The 16,869-nt window shown below is 38.5% G+C and overlaps 1 non-coding gene across 1 annotated transcript; it reads left to right on the top strand.

Annotated features, from left to right (window-relative positions):
• Positions 1-16,386: 16,386 nt before the first annotated feature.
• Positions 16,387-16,490, top strand: LOC112725537 (small nucleolar RNA R71). Its single transcript, XR_003164639.1, has one exon. It is a non-coding gene; the product is annotated as a small nucleolar RNA R71 (small nucleolar RNA).
• Positions 16,491-16,869: the final 379 nt, after the last annotated feature.

Genomic DNA, 16,869 nt, shown 5'->3' with positions numbered 1-16,869 from the left:
ATTGCACAACCTATCCAGATTAGTGCCAATTTTCTTATCTTTTCTTCTCCGAATCCTTATTCTTCTTATCTTTTCTTATTTCTTTCTTCTTCCTTTCTTATTTTATCTCACTTCCATTCTATTTTATTTAATTTGTTTGCATACTTTCATTCATTGCATAGTTTTATTTTTCTAAAAATTATTATTGGTGTTCAAATGTTCTTATTCAACTGTTACATCTTTTCTGGTATTTTCTTGGTGCTTAGTGACTTGTTTCATTCTTATTGAGTAATATTATTTAAATCAATGCCAATCTTTTATATCTATATTACTCTTGCATTGATATGAATTTATATTATCTCTCCTTCCCCATTCTCTTCTCCATTGTTGCAAATTTTCGCACCACTGGTATGCCATGTGCTTCTATTGTTTTCTCACTTGCATGTTGTAGCTACCATGTAATTGAGACCCTCATTATTTGGCATCAACCAACCCATGTTTTATTTATTTTCCTATCTTTATTTCTGGGTTAATCTTCTTCCCTTTTTCTTTCAGGATGGCCACCCGGAAGAGAACCAGAAGACGTTTACATGGGGAGATAGGCAAGTCAATCTGCACAATCTATAGAGAAAGGCATCAGTTGGAGCAGCCCATCCACTTGTACATCTTAGCATACACCGAGGACGGTGCAATCTTTAAGTGTGGGGAGGTCGATACCGATCTCCACGGGTTAGTATTTTCTTCTCAAACACCAATATTTTATTTTCCTTGTTAATTGTTGCATTTGCATGTTTGATTGCATGATTATTTGAATTTTTGCATATTTTACCACTTGGTTGAAGTAATATTTTCTTTTTCAAGAAAATTTTTAGAGAATTTCACTAATTTGAATAAAATTTAATGTTACACTTGTTTAAAGAAATATTATACTGGAACATGGTTTATAGCTCGAACACACAAAACCTGTGAGATTTTGAGCCTATTTGAATTGGTTGTATTTTATCAACCAATAATTTATTTTTGGTGTGTGTATTTTTCTCTCTAAAATTGTGATCTTTGTCTTGCTTAATTCTATATTTCCATAATTTGATGTATGCATACACTTACATGATTGAGGCCTTTGTTTCACTGAGCTTACATACCCATATGGCCTTATCTTTCATTATCCCTTGCAAACCAATTTTGAGCCTATTGTACCCCTTTGTTCTTTTTATTTAGCACATCATTAACTCTAAGTGAAAAACAATAATGTCCTTAATTTGAATCCTTGATTAGCTTAGACTAGTGAGAGTGCTTATGATTTAAGTGTGGGAAAAGTGGGTTTGAAAATATTTGGTTTAAGAATTGGGTATTATATATCTTTATGAAAATGTGAAAAAAATGTTTAGAACATGATTCATGCATTCAATAAATTAATCATATGCATTGAGAAAAAAAAAGAAAAAAAAAGAAAAAAAAGAAGAAGAAAAAGAGAGAGAAAAAGAAAAGAAAAAGAGCAAATACGAAAAAGGGGACAAAATGCCCCAAAGTAAGTGAAAGCAATGCATATGAACTGTACTTGAAATTAGAATACATGAATATGTGGAAAACATGGTTAATGGATAGTTAGATATTATATTATGATTACATGGATTGTCTAAAGTTAGGTGGCAAGTTTAAGTTAATTAAGGATTCAGATTTTAGTCCACTTGGCCAAATACAATCCTACCTTGACCCTAACCCCGTTACAACCCTTAAAAGACCTCTTGATATGTGTATTTATGCATTAAATTTATGTTTGATTGTTAGATGAAGAGCAAGCCTTAGAAAGCAAGGTTAGTAGAGAATTGAGAGAATCGAACCTAAAAACACTTGAGTGATTAGAGTGTATACACTACCAGTGAGGGTTCGATGCTCAACTCCTTGTTCCCTGCTTTCATGAGCTATTTTCTTCTACAAGTCTATTTGTACTCCATTTTTTATGATTTGAATTAGTGAAATCCAGTTCATATTTATTCTTGGAGAACTTATTTACTCTTAACCAAGTAAGTAAAAGCATTAAGCATGTAGTTACATTCATAGGTTGCATTGCATACTCTCTACCACTATTTCATGGTTTAAGTGTGGGGAGGTTGATAAACCACTATTTCATGGTTTATCTTGTGCTCAATTGAGTGGATTTTATCAACTCTTTACCCACTTATTCATACTATTTGCATGGTTTTACATTTGCCTTCCTAATTATGTGCTTTGATTGAAAACATGCTTCTTTGATCTTATATTTGCTTATTATTAATCCTCTCTTATTACCATTAGATGCCTTGATATGTGTGTTAGGTGTTTTTAGATATTATAAGGTAGGAATGGCTTGGAGGATGGGAAGAAAGCATGCAAAAATGGAAGGAATGCAAGAAGTTGGAGAAATTGCTAAGCTGTCCAGCCTGACCTCTCTACACTCAAACGGCTATAACTTTAGCTACAGAGATCCAAACGACGCGGTTCCAGTTGCGTTGGAAAGCTAACGTCTGGGGCTTCGATTTGATATATAATATACTATAATTCCCCTGATACTAGGCGACGCGACCATGTGATCCATGCGGCCACGTCGCAGTGACAGAAATCCAGCGTGGCAAAATTGGAAACCAGCGAATTCTGGACTGTTTCTGACCCAGTTTGCGGCCCAAAAAACACAAGATTAGAGGCTATAAAGTGGGGGACTGCATCCATTCATAAGGAGGCTCTCATAATTCATAATTTTAGGAGTAGATGTAGCTTTTAGAGAGAGAGGTTCTCTCCTCTCTCTTAGGATTAGGATTTAGGACTTCTCTTAGTTTTAGGAGTGACACTCAATCCCAGGTTCTTTATTTTTATTTATTTTTCCAATTTAATTTACGAATTTCCATGTTATGATTTGAACATTTTATTTAATATAATTTGAAGTATTTCAGACTTATGATTTCTCTCTTTAATTTATTAATACCCTGTGTTTATCCAAATTATTTTCATTCTAGTAGAATTCCCCCCCCCCCCATTTTGGCTTTGGTTAAATAATTGGTGACTCTTGAGTTATCAAACTCATTGTTGATTGAGAATTGGAATTCTTCAAGAATTAATTCATCCACTTAACTTATCTTCATAGTTAGAGGTTAATAAAGTGGGAGAAAAATCCAATTCTCATTACAATTGATAAGGATAACTGGGATAGGACCTCCAGTCTTCATACCTTGCCAAGTGTTTATTTTATTATTACTATTTTATTTTATTCTTTTTGTGCAACATATTGCTTTCTTACTTCCAAAACCCCCAATTTACAATACTCATAACCAATAATAAGAACATACCTCCCTGCAATTCCTTGAGAAGACGACCCGAGGTTTAATACTCGGTTATCAATTTAAAAAGGGGTTTGTTACTTGTGACAACCAAAACGTTTGTACGAAGGGATTTTTGTCGGTTTAGAGACTATATCTACAACGCGGCTGTTTTTATGACATTCTTTACTGGCAAAAATCCTAACGTCATGGGGACCACTTGTTTTGTCCATTCTGCAGCTTCTAATCTGTGTTTTCTTGGCTGAAAACTGGGTTAAAACTCGGCCTAAAATTTCCCCCAGCATTTTCTGCACGTCGCGCATGTCACGCGTACGTGTCATTCATGCGTACGCGTCGATGGTCTTTTTCGCGTGTCACGCGTACGCGTCAGGTACGCGTATGCGCCGCTGAGCAGATTTGCTTTTCACGCGTACGTGTCATGTTCACACCCGCGTCGCCATGGATAGCTCCAAATCACACGCACGCGTCAGGCACGCGCACGCGTTGCTCCTCGCTGGTCAGCTCCTTGGTTTCTTCTGTTTCTCTGCAGAAACTCCATCAAATCCATCCAAATGCTAAAATAAATAAAATTGCACAAGACAAAGTAGCATCCATAGTGGCTAATAGATAATTAATTCTTGATTAAACTTAACAATTTAAATGCAAATTTACTAGGAAAAGATAGGAAAGATGCTCACGCATCACAACACCAAACTTGAATTGTTTCTTGTCCTCAAGCAACCAAAATAATATAGGTTTAGAATGTGAATTTGAATGAGAATGAGAGTTCGATTAAGCTCATGTCTCTGCTTATAGTGGGGTTTACAACAGTAATCCTGAATAGTTTTGGCATCTCACTCTCCTTTGAATCAGAAGAATGTTACTGTCATTTGGAATTAGAATCCGGATAATATTATGAATTCTCTGATCTTTTGTAACTCAATTTAACCCTTGAACACAACTATTTTTCTTTTCTTTGGTGCTTTGCACCTTGAGCCTAACCGTGACTTTAAATGTTTTGTCTCAAGTTTTACTTGACACAGAAACACCACAAGCACTTATCTGGGGAACTCTTTTGAAGTTCTGATTTTTCTTTCAGCTACTCCCAGACAGCGATGCTCAAAGCCTTTGGCATACTCTGCTAATTGCCATTGATCTCGACTCCAAATGTTTTGTCTCAAGGATTACTTGACACAAGAACACCACAAGCATATAACTAGGGAAACAACTCTTTGAGATTTTAATCATGTCTGACCTCCCTAGTCATTGATGCTCAGAGCCTTGGACCTTGCTCTTTTTTTTGTTGTTTCTTTTGCTTCAAGGATTAAATTTTTTTTTATTTAAGAAAAATCATAATAATTCTCTAAATCCCTGGTCTTTGTACATTAACATTCTTTGATTCAAATTTAAATATGCATTGTTCATGTCATGCATTCAGAATCATAGAAAATATCACCATATCTAAGTAAATAAGACTATTCTTCAATATAAACTCACTTTCTCATACAATACATTGCTTCTGTATTTTTTATTTGAATTCAAGCTCAGTGAGTAATATGTGAGACATCTTTTTGGAATTAAAGCAATTAAGAGAAAACTAAACTAGACCTAGGATTCTAACTAATAAAGGATCATGCAACAAACAAAGCAAAATAGTAGAAAATCGGAACATAATATAGTAAAGCGGGAAGGAATATAGAATGAAAGGAACTCAACCACCTTAGTTATCCAAGCGGTTGTTTTATTCTTCAAGTTGTGCTCTTCCGTGAAGATGATTCGCCTCCCTTTTGGTGCCATAAACATAAACAGAGAACCCTTAAGCGAAGCGTCAACACCAAACATAAAGGTTTGCTTATCCTCAAGCAAAGAAGAACTGAAAATAAAAAGAGACAAATATTATAAAGAAAAAGAAAAGGATAAAAGAACAAGAGAGAATTAGGATTGGGTGAGAGAGAAAGAAAATTAAAACTGGGCGGCGAACTAGTGTAGTTGGGCGGCGAAGGCGACGCGTACGCGTACAGCATGCATAAGCATGGGTCGCGAATTTTCCTTAATGACGCGTGAGCGTCAGGCACGCATTTGCGTGCCCATGATTTGTGCGATTCGCGCGAAGCCAACCGCACGCATGCACAACTCTCTGTTCGCGTGGCTTGGGAACCACTAATTTCATGCGACGCGTGCGCGTCATGCACGCGCACGCATGGATGGCCATTTGTGCAAGTGACGCGCCCATGTCAGGAACGCATACGCGTGAACAAGTTTTGTGCTTCTAGCACACTTCCAGCCCCAAGCCAGCACAACTCTCTGCCCAAACACTTATTTACGTCGACTTTTAAGGTCACGCGTACGCGTCGATGACGCGTACGCGTGGAGTGCCAAAATCACGAATGACGCGCACGCGTGGGGTACGCGTACGCATGGGCTTGTTTGTGCGAAAGGCATCATTCCTGTGCCACTCCCGCGCAACTCTCTGGTCATTTTTATTTTTCAAGCACACCCATCTAACGCGTACGCGTCGGGTGCTTTTTTTTCTTAAATCCGGCCCCTGTTCTAAGATAGCTGCACGATCTAAAAAACAGTAAAAACTTAGTACAAATAAGGAAGAAAACTACTACTACAAAAAATAGCTAATGATACGAATTTATCGGGATACCTCCCGACAAGCGCTTCTTTGACGTCACTAGCTTGACAGTCAGTTCTGCTAGTTCAGCAGATGAGTGGACCTCTGGCGATCAATCTTGCCTCCAAGATAGTGCTTCAGCCTCTGGCCATTCACTGTAAATTTCTTGTGAGAATTTTTTTCCTGTATTTCCACATAACCATATGGTGAAGTGATGACAAGTCATCTTAGCCTATTTTAAATAGTCTTTTTCTTTTGTTTTCATTAGAATTATGCACTTTCTTGAGCTACAAGCAAGCCAATTAGGTAGATTTTCATGTTTCCTTTGATTTAATCAACCATGTATGAATTCATGCTATTTCATGAGGTTTTATACTATAATTGTTACATATTATGAAAGAATGAATATCTCATGATTTTAAGCATAGCTTTGATGTGTTTGGTTGATTAATGATAGGTGAAGAAAGCTTGGAGAAAGGTTGAAGCAAGAAGGAATAGCTAGGAGTAAAGAGAAGACAATGGAATAAGTGAAATTGAACCAAGAAGCAAAAAGCTGGACCTAAAGTTAGCCTCAAACTTTTGCACAAACTTTTGGGTGAAAAGTTAGCCCCAACGTTAGCCCCTAACTTTTGGGCTAACGTTGGAACTTGAAAATCACTCCCTGGGTACCAAAAGTTTGCGCCAACGTTAGCCCCTAACTTTGAGGCTAACGTTGGCACATGAAAATCACCCCTGGGCACCAAAAGTTTGCGCCAACGTTAGCCCCTAACTTTGAGGCTAACGTTGGCATGAAGAAAACCTCCCTGGGCACCAAAAGTTTGCGCCAACGTTAGCCCCCTAACTTGGTGGCTAACGTTGGCACATGAAAATCACAAGGGGAGGAGCAAAAGTTTGCGGCAACGTTAGCCCCTAAATTGGTGGCTAACGTTGGTGCCACAAGTGCACAAGGTAAGGCCAACGTTAGGGCCAAAGTTAGACCCCTAACTTTGGCACCAACGTTGGTATCAGATGGATATAGCTGCTGATATGAAAAGTTTGGGCAAAAGTTAGCCCCCTAACTTTTGCTCAAACTTTTGGTCCAACTTTTGCAAAACTCAAACCCGGTTCAATTGGTTCGTTTTGGTTCCTCTTCAAACTCCAAGAGCAATCAACCAAGGCCTCTTTCAACCCAATTCCACCAAGAGCAAAGGCCCAACTCAAGGCTTGAAGATCATTGGATGAAAGTGTAGAAATAGGATAGAATTCAAGTTCTTCGGGGAGCTTTTCTTTTGGAATTTTCATAATAGTTTTCGGAGAGCTTTTGATATTGAGTGATCTTTAATTTCTTTGTCTTGGGGAAGGAGAATTCACTTCTCTTCCTCTCAGTTTTATTGCTTTCAATTTCTATTACAATTGTCTTGGATCTTGGGTTGAAGAATTGAAGAAATTCTGTTTCAATCTCATCCTTGGATCTCCCTGTTTATTTACTGCTTAATTGAATTTCAGTTTGGGTTAATTGTTCTTCATCTATTTTCTTTGCAATTTACAATTCCCTTGCAATTGTTCTTGTTGGATCTAGGAAGGCATTGAGATCTAGACTCGGTTTTCTAGTCTCTGGGTCCTGAGATCTAATTTCCCAATTTTACATTTTCTGTTTACTGTTTTCATGTTCATTTACTTTTCTGCTTCAAGATCCAATCTAACCCAAACCTTCTTCTACTTCTCTGCCTGTTGCAATTTAACTTTTCCTTGTTTAATTTCTGCAAATCCAATTCCCAATTCCCTTTACAATTCCAGCCGTTTACATTTCTTGCACTTTAAGATTCCGCAATTTACATTTCTTGCATTCTAAGTTTCTGCTATTTAATTTCTTATTCTTTAAGATTCAGCACTTTAATTCCCTGTTCTCTTTACTTCCATGCAATTTAATTTCTGCAAATCACAAAACACTCAACCAAATCTTGATTCGCTTGACTAAATTAACCACTAAGCTAAAATTGCTCAATCCTTCAATCCCTGTGGGATCGACCTCACTCCCGTGAGTTTTTATTACTTGATGCGACCCGGTACACTTGCCGGTTAGATTTGTGTGTTTTGGGAGAAAGTCATTTTTCCACCAAAATACTCATCAAGTTTTTGGCGTCGTTGCCGGGGATTGATTAGATTGACAATGATTAAGTGAGGTGGTGATCTAGATCAAGCATTTTCTCTTTAATTTCGACTAACCCACTAACTGTTTGAATTTTTGCCTGAGATAACTGAAACATCGCTTTAGCAACAAAGTGAAGTTTTCAGGGAAATTTCTGGCTCTATGCAATGCTCTTGCTTACACAAGAGAAGCAATTTTTGCCACTAATCTCCCAAGTCCATCAACTGTTTGATGCTTTGTGCCAGCTAACCTTCTGAATCACATCCTGAGCTTGAAAATATTCAATCATTGATGCACATAAACTAGTTATGCTACGATTTAGGAAATTGCACGATCGGCAAAATTCCTTCCGGCAAGTGCACCGGTTATCGTCAAGTAAAAACTCACAATAGAGTGAGGTCGAATCCCACAAGGATTGGTTGAGTGAGCAATTCGGATTAGAAGTGTGTTCTAGTTGAGCGGAATCAAGATTGAGATGAGAATTGCGGAATGTAAAATTGGCGGTAAAAGTAAATGACAAGAAATTGAAATGGCGGAATCTTAAATTGCAATGAATTAAAGAGCAGAAACTAAATTGCTGAAATTAAAAGGGAATGGGGGTGTTGCATGAATTGAGTTGCAGAATGTAAAGAGAAAATGGAAATCAGAAATGGGGAATTCATTGGGTTATAGGAGATATTGAGATCTCCGAATCAAAACATGTTTATCTCTTCCTCAACCAATGCGTTCATTGAATTTTGCTTGGCAATCTTATATGATTGGATACCAATCCCTTGGCTCACCAATTCTCTCTAAAAACAAACAAATTCCCAATCCCTTGGTTTAAATGTTCATAAGAAGAGATGATGCTTGATCACTGATTATACCACACAATTTCATGAACCACAATTTGGTAGGATTACATGTCACAATATCCATCCAAACCCCAATCCAATTCACTGTGAGAAAGCTTCTCTAGCATGAATCCTCCATTCCTTTCCCAAGGCTCCGAAGGATTCCAAGTATGGGTAGTTTCTTTCCCAAGACAACTACTCAATGGAATTAGATCGAGAAGCTTTCTAACAAAATTCAAGAGAAAAGATTGAAGAAGAAGGTAAACTATTATTGATTCATTGAATTACAATAGAGCTCCCTAACCCAATGAAAGGGGGTTTAGTGAATCATAGCTCTGAATTCAATTACAAAGAAAAGGAAAACTCTAAAAGTGAAGGTAAAAGTCCTTCTAACTTAACTTCTATCCTATTTATACACTTTCTATATTGAGCTTCAGTTGTGCTTCTTGGGCTTTGAGGCCTCTCCTTGCTTTCCTTTTGCCTTGGGTTTATGATCCATAATCTTGATGAGGTTGTTGATCCAAATCCTGTAACATTTATTGAGCCAACTTAGTGATAATCAAATAATGACACATGACTCAATAAATTGAGATTTCAAACTCATCAATCCTTCAGGCCCAATCCCATAAACCATGATATTCAATTGGGTTTCATACCAAAGTAAGTTTACGTTAATATTTGTGCTCAAAGACTAACTTAAATCACAATATTTTTGGCCCAGAAACCTTTTCCAAGAGTGGCGTTTAAGTTGTAGTTTAAGCTTAAACTGCAGCTTAAACGCCAGACACTTCCAGTGAGGCCTTTTGTAGAAGCACGTTTAAGCTTCAGTTTAAGGTTAAACTGAAGCTTAAACGTGGAAATGGAAGAAGGTAGCCCTGGAGAGTCATGTAGTCGAACACGTTTAAGCTTCAGTTTAAGGTTAAACTGAAGCTTAAACGTGGAAATAGGAAGGGCAGCCCTGGAGGTCGAACACGTTTAACCTCCAGTTTGAGGTCAAACTGGAGGTTAAACGTGGAAAAGGGTGGACGCATACTGGAGGTCGAACACGTTTAACCTCCAGTTTGAGGTCAAACTGGAGGTTAAACGTGGAAATGGAGAGAGCAACCCTGGAGGAGAAAAGCTGTCGAACACGTTTAAGCTCCAGTTTGAGGTCAAACTGGAGCTTAAACGTGGAATGGCTCCCTGGTACTCTTCCTGGTTCTGGCGTTTAACCTCCAGTTTGAGGTCAAACTGGAGGTTAAACGTGGAACTCCTCCCTGAGTGGCATTATCATTCTGGCGTTTAACCTCCAGTTTAAGGTCAAACTGGAGGTTAAACTTCAATTCCAGCATTTCTTATCCTTCATGATTTTGACGTTTAAGCTCCAGTTTAGGCTTAAACTGGAACTTAAACTCCACATGTGATATTCAAGCTTCCTTCTTTGATTTTGTTGCTTCCTTGCTTAGCCTCTTCTTCCCTGAAATCATTCAAACAATTGCATCAAAGTCTTGCAAAATTTCATGAGAAATCTTCCATTCATAGCATTTAAGTATTATAACTAAAACTCATGGAATATGCATCAAAATCATGTTGTTTGGATGGTTCATTGCTTTGTTCTTCATTTAACCATTTTTGGTTACTTTAAGCTCAAGAAAATGCATAAAACAACTAAAACTAACAGAAAAATGCTAGTGAAACTAGCCTATGATGCCTTGGCATCACAACACCAAACTTAATACTTGCTTGTCCCTAAGCAAGTCCTGAGTTATTTGAGAAGAAAGTATGAAACAGAAAGCAATTACATTGGCTATATTAGCAAGCATTTGAAGTTCATCAGAAGGGTTTTATGCAGAAAGTTGCAGCATCACTTTTTCATACTTATCAGGTAGGATTATCACTTTTTCATTGCATCCATCAAACATTGCTATGGCCTCTTGTTATTCTTATGTCTTTGGCACTTTTCTCTTCTTTGTTTTCTTTTCTTTTTTCTTAGAGCTCCTTTGCTCCTTGTTTGCTTAGTGTCATGTGTTGCACAAGCCTTTGGCATTTTCTTTTTCTTATCAGTGCACTACACATATCCACTTTAGGCATTTTAGTTCACATTTCTTCTTGAGACATTGGTGCCCAGCACCTCTTTGTGTGACTAAATGTTTTGTATTTAGGTTGCTCTTGATAATGGACTTTTGGTTGATAATCCCGGGTTAGTTAACCCAAGTTACCAAGTGTTGAAACACTCCTCAGAACCTATTCATCCAAGCATATCCTTAATACATAAACACCACAGGCATTTGTCTCAGAAGTTCAAACCATTGGTACCTAGCTTATTTTCTCAATTTTTTTTGCTTTTTGGTTGCCCTTTGGCTTTTTCTTCTTCTTTTTCTTTCTTTTTCATGGCCAAAGACATTTATTCATCAAGATCCATAGACAATTTTTACTTTCTACATAAAAAATGATAATTCTACACTCTAATTCTAGTGATCTGACTAAACAATCAAGCATGCATACCACCACTTAATTCTACTTGATTTGTCACTAATTTAGCCAAGTTACTTTTGTTCAAACTTTTCTTTTATTTTTGGAAACAGAACAAGCATGGCAAGCACTCGTTTAAGAAGGTGAAGTTATATCCAAACATCTAGGCATTCACTTTATTCAAAGCAATAAACAGACACTCATACTAAAAAAACAAACGACTCATACTAAAAAAAAAAAAAAAAAAAAAAAAAAAGACTCCACATAACACTTAAATGACTTATGATGAAAACAAGTTCATAAAGACAATTCACCAATTATCATTTGATTATTAAGGAACGAGACCACCTCTTATTTATTGCTTGGTTCTTCTTAATTCTTGGGATCCTGCTTCTTCTTGCTTCCTGCCTCTTTTTGACCACTTGTGCTTCCTTTGTCTTTTCTTATGAGCTTTTTCCAGAATCCAGCCTTTTTCATCGTTTCTTCCACTCCTTTTTCAAGGATCATTGCCTTGTTTATTTCTCCTTCTTTCCTTTCTTTGAAATACTCATCATAAGCTGGGAATGCTGGGTCCATCTTGTGTAGATGTTCCCCTATGTAGTTAAGCTTGATTTGCGAACTGATGTTGTAATCAGCTTGGACTGAGTATCTTGCATTCTGTAAAGTGGTGGCTTCCTTGATTGCCAAGACATTGGCATCTTGGTGTTGGCATATGTGGCTGAAGGATTCCTGTAAGTGTAAATTTTGTTCCCTTTGCAGATCGAAGAATCTTGATTCAAAGTTCCTTTGTATATCCATCATTTTTAGGTGAAAGTCCTCTTGTCTCTCCTGAGACCTCATGTATTGTTGAGACATTCCTTCCATGATTTCCTCCATTCTGCTCATATCCATGGGGTCTCTGGGAATTCTTTGTCTTCTTTCTGGAATTGCTTGCTCTTCTTGCTCTTCTTCTCTGTCTTCTCCTTCTTGTCCTTCTTGTTCTGCTTCTTGCTCGGGTTCCACTTGTTGCCCTTCTTCATTTCTTCTTCTTGTATGTCTTGGAGGGGTTGGGCCAAGAGTCATTCTGTGCGCAGTTATGGCCAATCCAGGATATAACCAATTAGGTCTTTCATCCTCAAGTGGTACTTGGGCATCGATGCATAGTCTAATGATAGTGCTAGGGAAGTGGAGCCAGGATTCAGGGTCACTTTTCTCACTAAACTCTTGTATCTGTTCAGCAATGAGTTTATGAACTTTGATCTCCCCTCCAACCATAATGCAATGTAGCAAGATGGCTCTTTTAGGGACTATTTCTGAAGAGTTTGCAATGGGTAGGATGGATCTCCTAACTATTGCATACCACCCTTTAGCTTCAGGTGTTAGGTCTCCCCTTCTCAAGACTCTTGGAGCCCCTCTTGTTTTTCTCACCCATTCAGCTCTGATGGCACAAAGGTCTTCAGCAATAGTTGTATAGTCAGGTTCTCCTATCATCCTTTCTTCATAACTTGCTTGGCTGAAATGTATGTTTTTCAGGCCAAGAGTTTTCATGATTGCTTTGGGACTGAAGTCAACTTCCACCCCTCTCACATAGCTTTTGTATGTGGGTTTCTTGGTTTGATCCTCCCTTACTGCATTTGCATAAAACTCTTTCACCAAGTTGATGTTGATTTTAGTGATTGGCTTAGTCAGGAGCTCCCACTTCCTCTTTTTGATCTTTTCCCAAACACCTGGGAACTCATCCTTTTCAAGGTCAAAGGGAACCTCAGCTAGTACCGTTTTAGGTCTCATCCATTCGGCTTGAATCTCATGGAAAACTGATCTGTATCTCCATGCATCGAATTCCCTGTTTTCCTCCATTGGCTGCTTGTCTTTTCTTCTTTTGTGGCTAGATGAAGCTGCCATTGGTTCGTTAGTTTTGGTAAGTGACAAGCTAAAGTTGACAAGGTGAAGCAAGAAGTGTTGTTGGAAGTGTGGTAAGGTTGTTTTCGGCAAGAGATAGTTATGCTATGATGAAGGAAAATGTGTATGAAGGAGAATTGGTGGTGTGGGACTCGTTCCCCAAGTGGTTCTTTATAGTGCCTATGAGTGAAAAATGGACGGCTAGGGTGGTTTGTGAAGGGTGGCTTGATGGTAAATATATGAATTGTGGAGAAGGACGATTTGCTTTTCATTTTCTTGGAAGTATTCTGGGTGCATTAGGTTGTACATGTAGCTTTCTTTTCTTGCAGAACTCCTTTTCCCATGTGTTAGTTTCAAAGATTTGTGAATTTTCTTTTTGACCAAGCACGTACCTCCCTTTGTCTTTTTCCTCCATTTTTGTCTTTTCTTTTGTACCTGCACAAACAAACAAATTTGCTATCATTTTTCGGTCCATGTGAATTATGAATAGTATTTGCACATGTAAATCAATGCTTGTCTTTATGAGCTTATAGCCGTGACTTCTACATGTATGCACACTTATTATTTGGACACCAAACTTAGTGTTTGGTCAAGTCTCCTGATGACATGAAATCCATATTGGTTGTCCTTAATGAGTGTGCATAATTCTAATAAATCATAGTCACCTTGGCTCTTTGATTCTAAACAAAGTTACTACCCTAAGTAATTGAAACCAAAGTATTAAAACATGTGAATGGTATACTTGTCATGAATTTTGAAATCCAGAGGAACTTCTTGCTTTTCATAAACTGTGTTCAAAAAGAACACCAAACTTAATGTTTGGTTGTGCACCTTGAATGAAAGATGGAATTTAATTTGAGTAAGATTTGGGAGTGCCATCAGGCACACCAAACTTAGAGACCAATTGTAATTTACATGCAAGGTTTAGTGAACTTAATCAATAGTTGTCCTGAGGATTCAAGTTCATGCATAAGAAACCATGCTTTATTAGATGTAAAGCAAAGCACTAAAGATTAAGGATACTAAAAACATGGGTTGCCTCCCATGAAGCGCTTCTTTAACGTCACTAGCTTGACGGTTGTCCCTTGTTAGGGTGGATTGTAGTGCTTGACGTCTTCTCCTCTTACTATGAAAACGTCCCCACTTGATTCATTCATGACCTCTAAATGTTCCATAGAAAGAACTTTCCTGATTGTGAACACTTGAGGGAGCTGGGAAGGAATGGTTTTGAGGTCAGGTGGAATTTCCAGATAATGACTTGATATCACTTTATCTCCCGGAGAAAAACTTTCAGTGGGAATTTTCTTGTTTCTCCACCCTCTTGGCAATCTCCCTATCACTCTTCCCTTTCTCTTGAGGATTTCTTCAGTGACCCTTATGTCAAGAGGATCCTTCTGATCTGTTTCCACTGATTCTTGTGGCTTTAACTCTTGCAGCTCTTGTTTGCCTTCCAAGAACTGTTTTAGAGTTTCAGTTGCTGGATTACTTTCCTCCAGACACAGATGGCTACTATCATCCTTAAGCTTTTCAGGTTCTGGTTCAGGCTCAGATGCAGTTTTGAAAACTTTGAAAATGAGCTGTTCATCATGTATTCTCAGAATTAGCTCTCCTTGTTCTACATCTATGAGCGCTCTAGTTGTGGCTAGAAATGGTCTGCCCAGAATTATAGGGTGTAAGTAGCTCTCCTCCATGTCCACAATGACAAAGTCTGTGGGGAAATAATAATCCCCCACTTTCACCAGCACATTTTCAACTACCCCTTCAGCTTGCTTCTGAGTTTTGTCAGCCAGTTGTATGATTACATCAGTGGATCTCACCTCATTCAGTTGTAGCCTCTTCATAAGAGTTAGAGGCATCACATTTATGCTAGCTCCTAGATCACAGAATCCTCTGTCAATTTTTGTTTCCCCTATGATGCAAGGGATATGAAAACTTCCTGGGTCCGTTTTCTTAGAGAGTGTGTCCTTCTTGATGAGAGCACTGCATTCTTTGTTCATTGTTACCGTTTGTCCTCCCTTCAAAACTCTTTTCTTGCTTAAAAATTCCTTTAAATACTTGATGTGTGTGGGCATTTGATGAAGAATCTCAAGAAAGGGAATATTGACATGAAGAGAGTTAAATGTCTCTAGAAACCTTGAATAGGTTTTCCTTTTTTCACCTCCTCCTAACCTCTCAGGAAATGGTGCTTTTGGTTGGTATATTTCCATCATGCCTTTTTGCAGTTCCTTGGCTTGCTCAGTTCCACCTTCCTGCTTAACTTCTTCCACACCTTCCTTCAAGATTTCTGGTTCCTGCTTTGAGGGCCTGATTCCTTCTTCTTCTGAGACTTCCTTCAATATGGTGATGGCCTTGCATTCTTCCCATCTTACTCTCTTTTGTTCCCCTTTAGGATTCTTTTCTGTGTCACTAGGGAATACTGCAGTTGATTTGGGTGCCTGTTGAGATAGCTCTCCTACTTGAGATTCCATCCTCTTGAGTTTTTCACCATGGTTTCTTAAGGTAGTTCTCACATCATCCCTGAAGCTCTTCAATTCAATTATGTCTTGACTCATGGTTGCCATCATTCCTTCTATCCGGTTTAATTGATCTTGAAATTGTTGGTTCGGATTAGGTTGGGTATGTTGATTATTTTGGCCATGATATGATGGTTGGGGGTAAGTGTTTTGTGTGGCTTGGTATGATCTTTGGTTGGAGTTTTGGTATGTGGAATTGTTATGTTGATTGTGGTTGTAAGGTTTGTGGTTTTGTGGTTGGGTTTGTTGGTTTCCCCACCCAAAGTTTGGGTGGTTTCTCCAGCCTGGGTTGTAAGTGTTGGAATGTGGATCATATGATTGCCTTTGTTGGTTTCCCACATAGTTAGCCTCATCCCAATCACCTCCTTCAATGCTTACTTCCTCTTGATCTTGTGTGTGTATTGCAGCCACTTGCTTTGTTTCTAATTGCCTGGTAAGCTCTGCTAGTTGCTTGGCAAACACCTTGTTTTGGGCTAGAATTGTATCAACATGGTTCAGCTCCATGACTCCCTTAGTGTGGTGCCTCTCTGATGCATAGTAGTACTCATTCTCAGCCACTGTCTCGATCACTTCAATGGCTTCTTCCACAGTCTTTTTCCTGTTCAATGAACCTCCTGATGAATGGTCTACAGCCTTCCTTGATTCATAAGAGAGCCCATCATAGAAGATGTGCAATTGCACCCAATCATGGAACATGTTTGGTGGGCATTTCCTTGTCAAGTCCTTGAATCTCTCCCATGCCTCGTAGAGAGTTTCACCATCTTGTTGTCTAAAAGTCTGAACCTCAGATCGAAGCCTATTGACCTTTTGTGGAGGGTAGAAACGTGCCAGAAACTTGCTTTCCACCTCATCCCATGTTGTTAGACTCCCCCTTGGGAATGATTCCAGCCACTTAGCTGCTTTGTCCCTAAGTGAAAATGGGAACAAAAGCAGTTTATAGGCATCTTCCTGGACTCCATTGGACTTCACAGTGTCACAAATTCTCAGGAATTTTGTGAGATGTTGGTTTGGGTCTTCATTAGCACTTCCTCCAAAGGAACAATGATTCTCCACTAGTGATATTAGCTGTGGCTTGAGCTCAAAATTGTTGGCCTGAATGGGTGGTTTCTGGATGCTACTACCACAATTCCCAGAGGTTGGGTTTATGTATGAACTAAGAACCCTCCTCTCAGGAATG

Source organism: Arachis hypogaea, chromosome 11, assembly GCF_003086295.3.
Source record: "Arachis hypogaea cultivar Tifrunner chromosome 11, arahy.Tifrunner.gnm2.J5K5, whole genome shotgun sequence".
NCBI lineage: Eukaryota > Viridiplantae > Streptophyta > Magnoliopsida > Fabales > Fabaceae > Arachis > Arachis hypogaea.
This window is presented reverse-complemented; position numbering and strand designations above follow the sequence as displayed.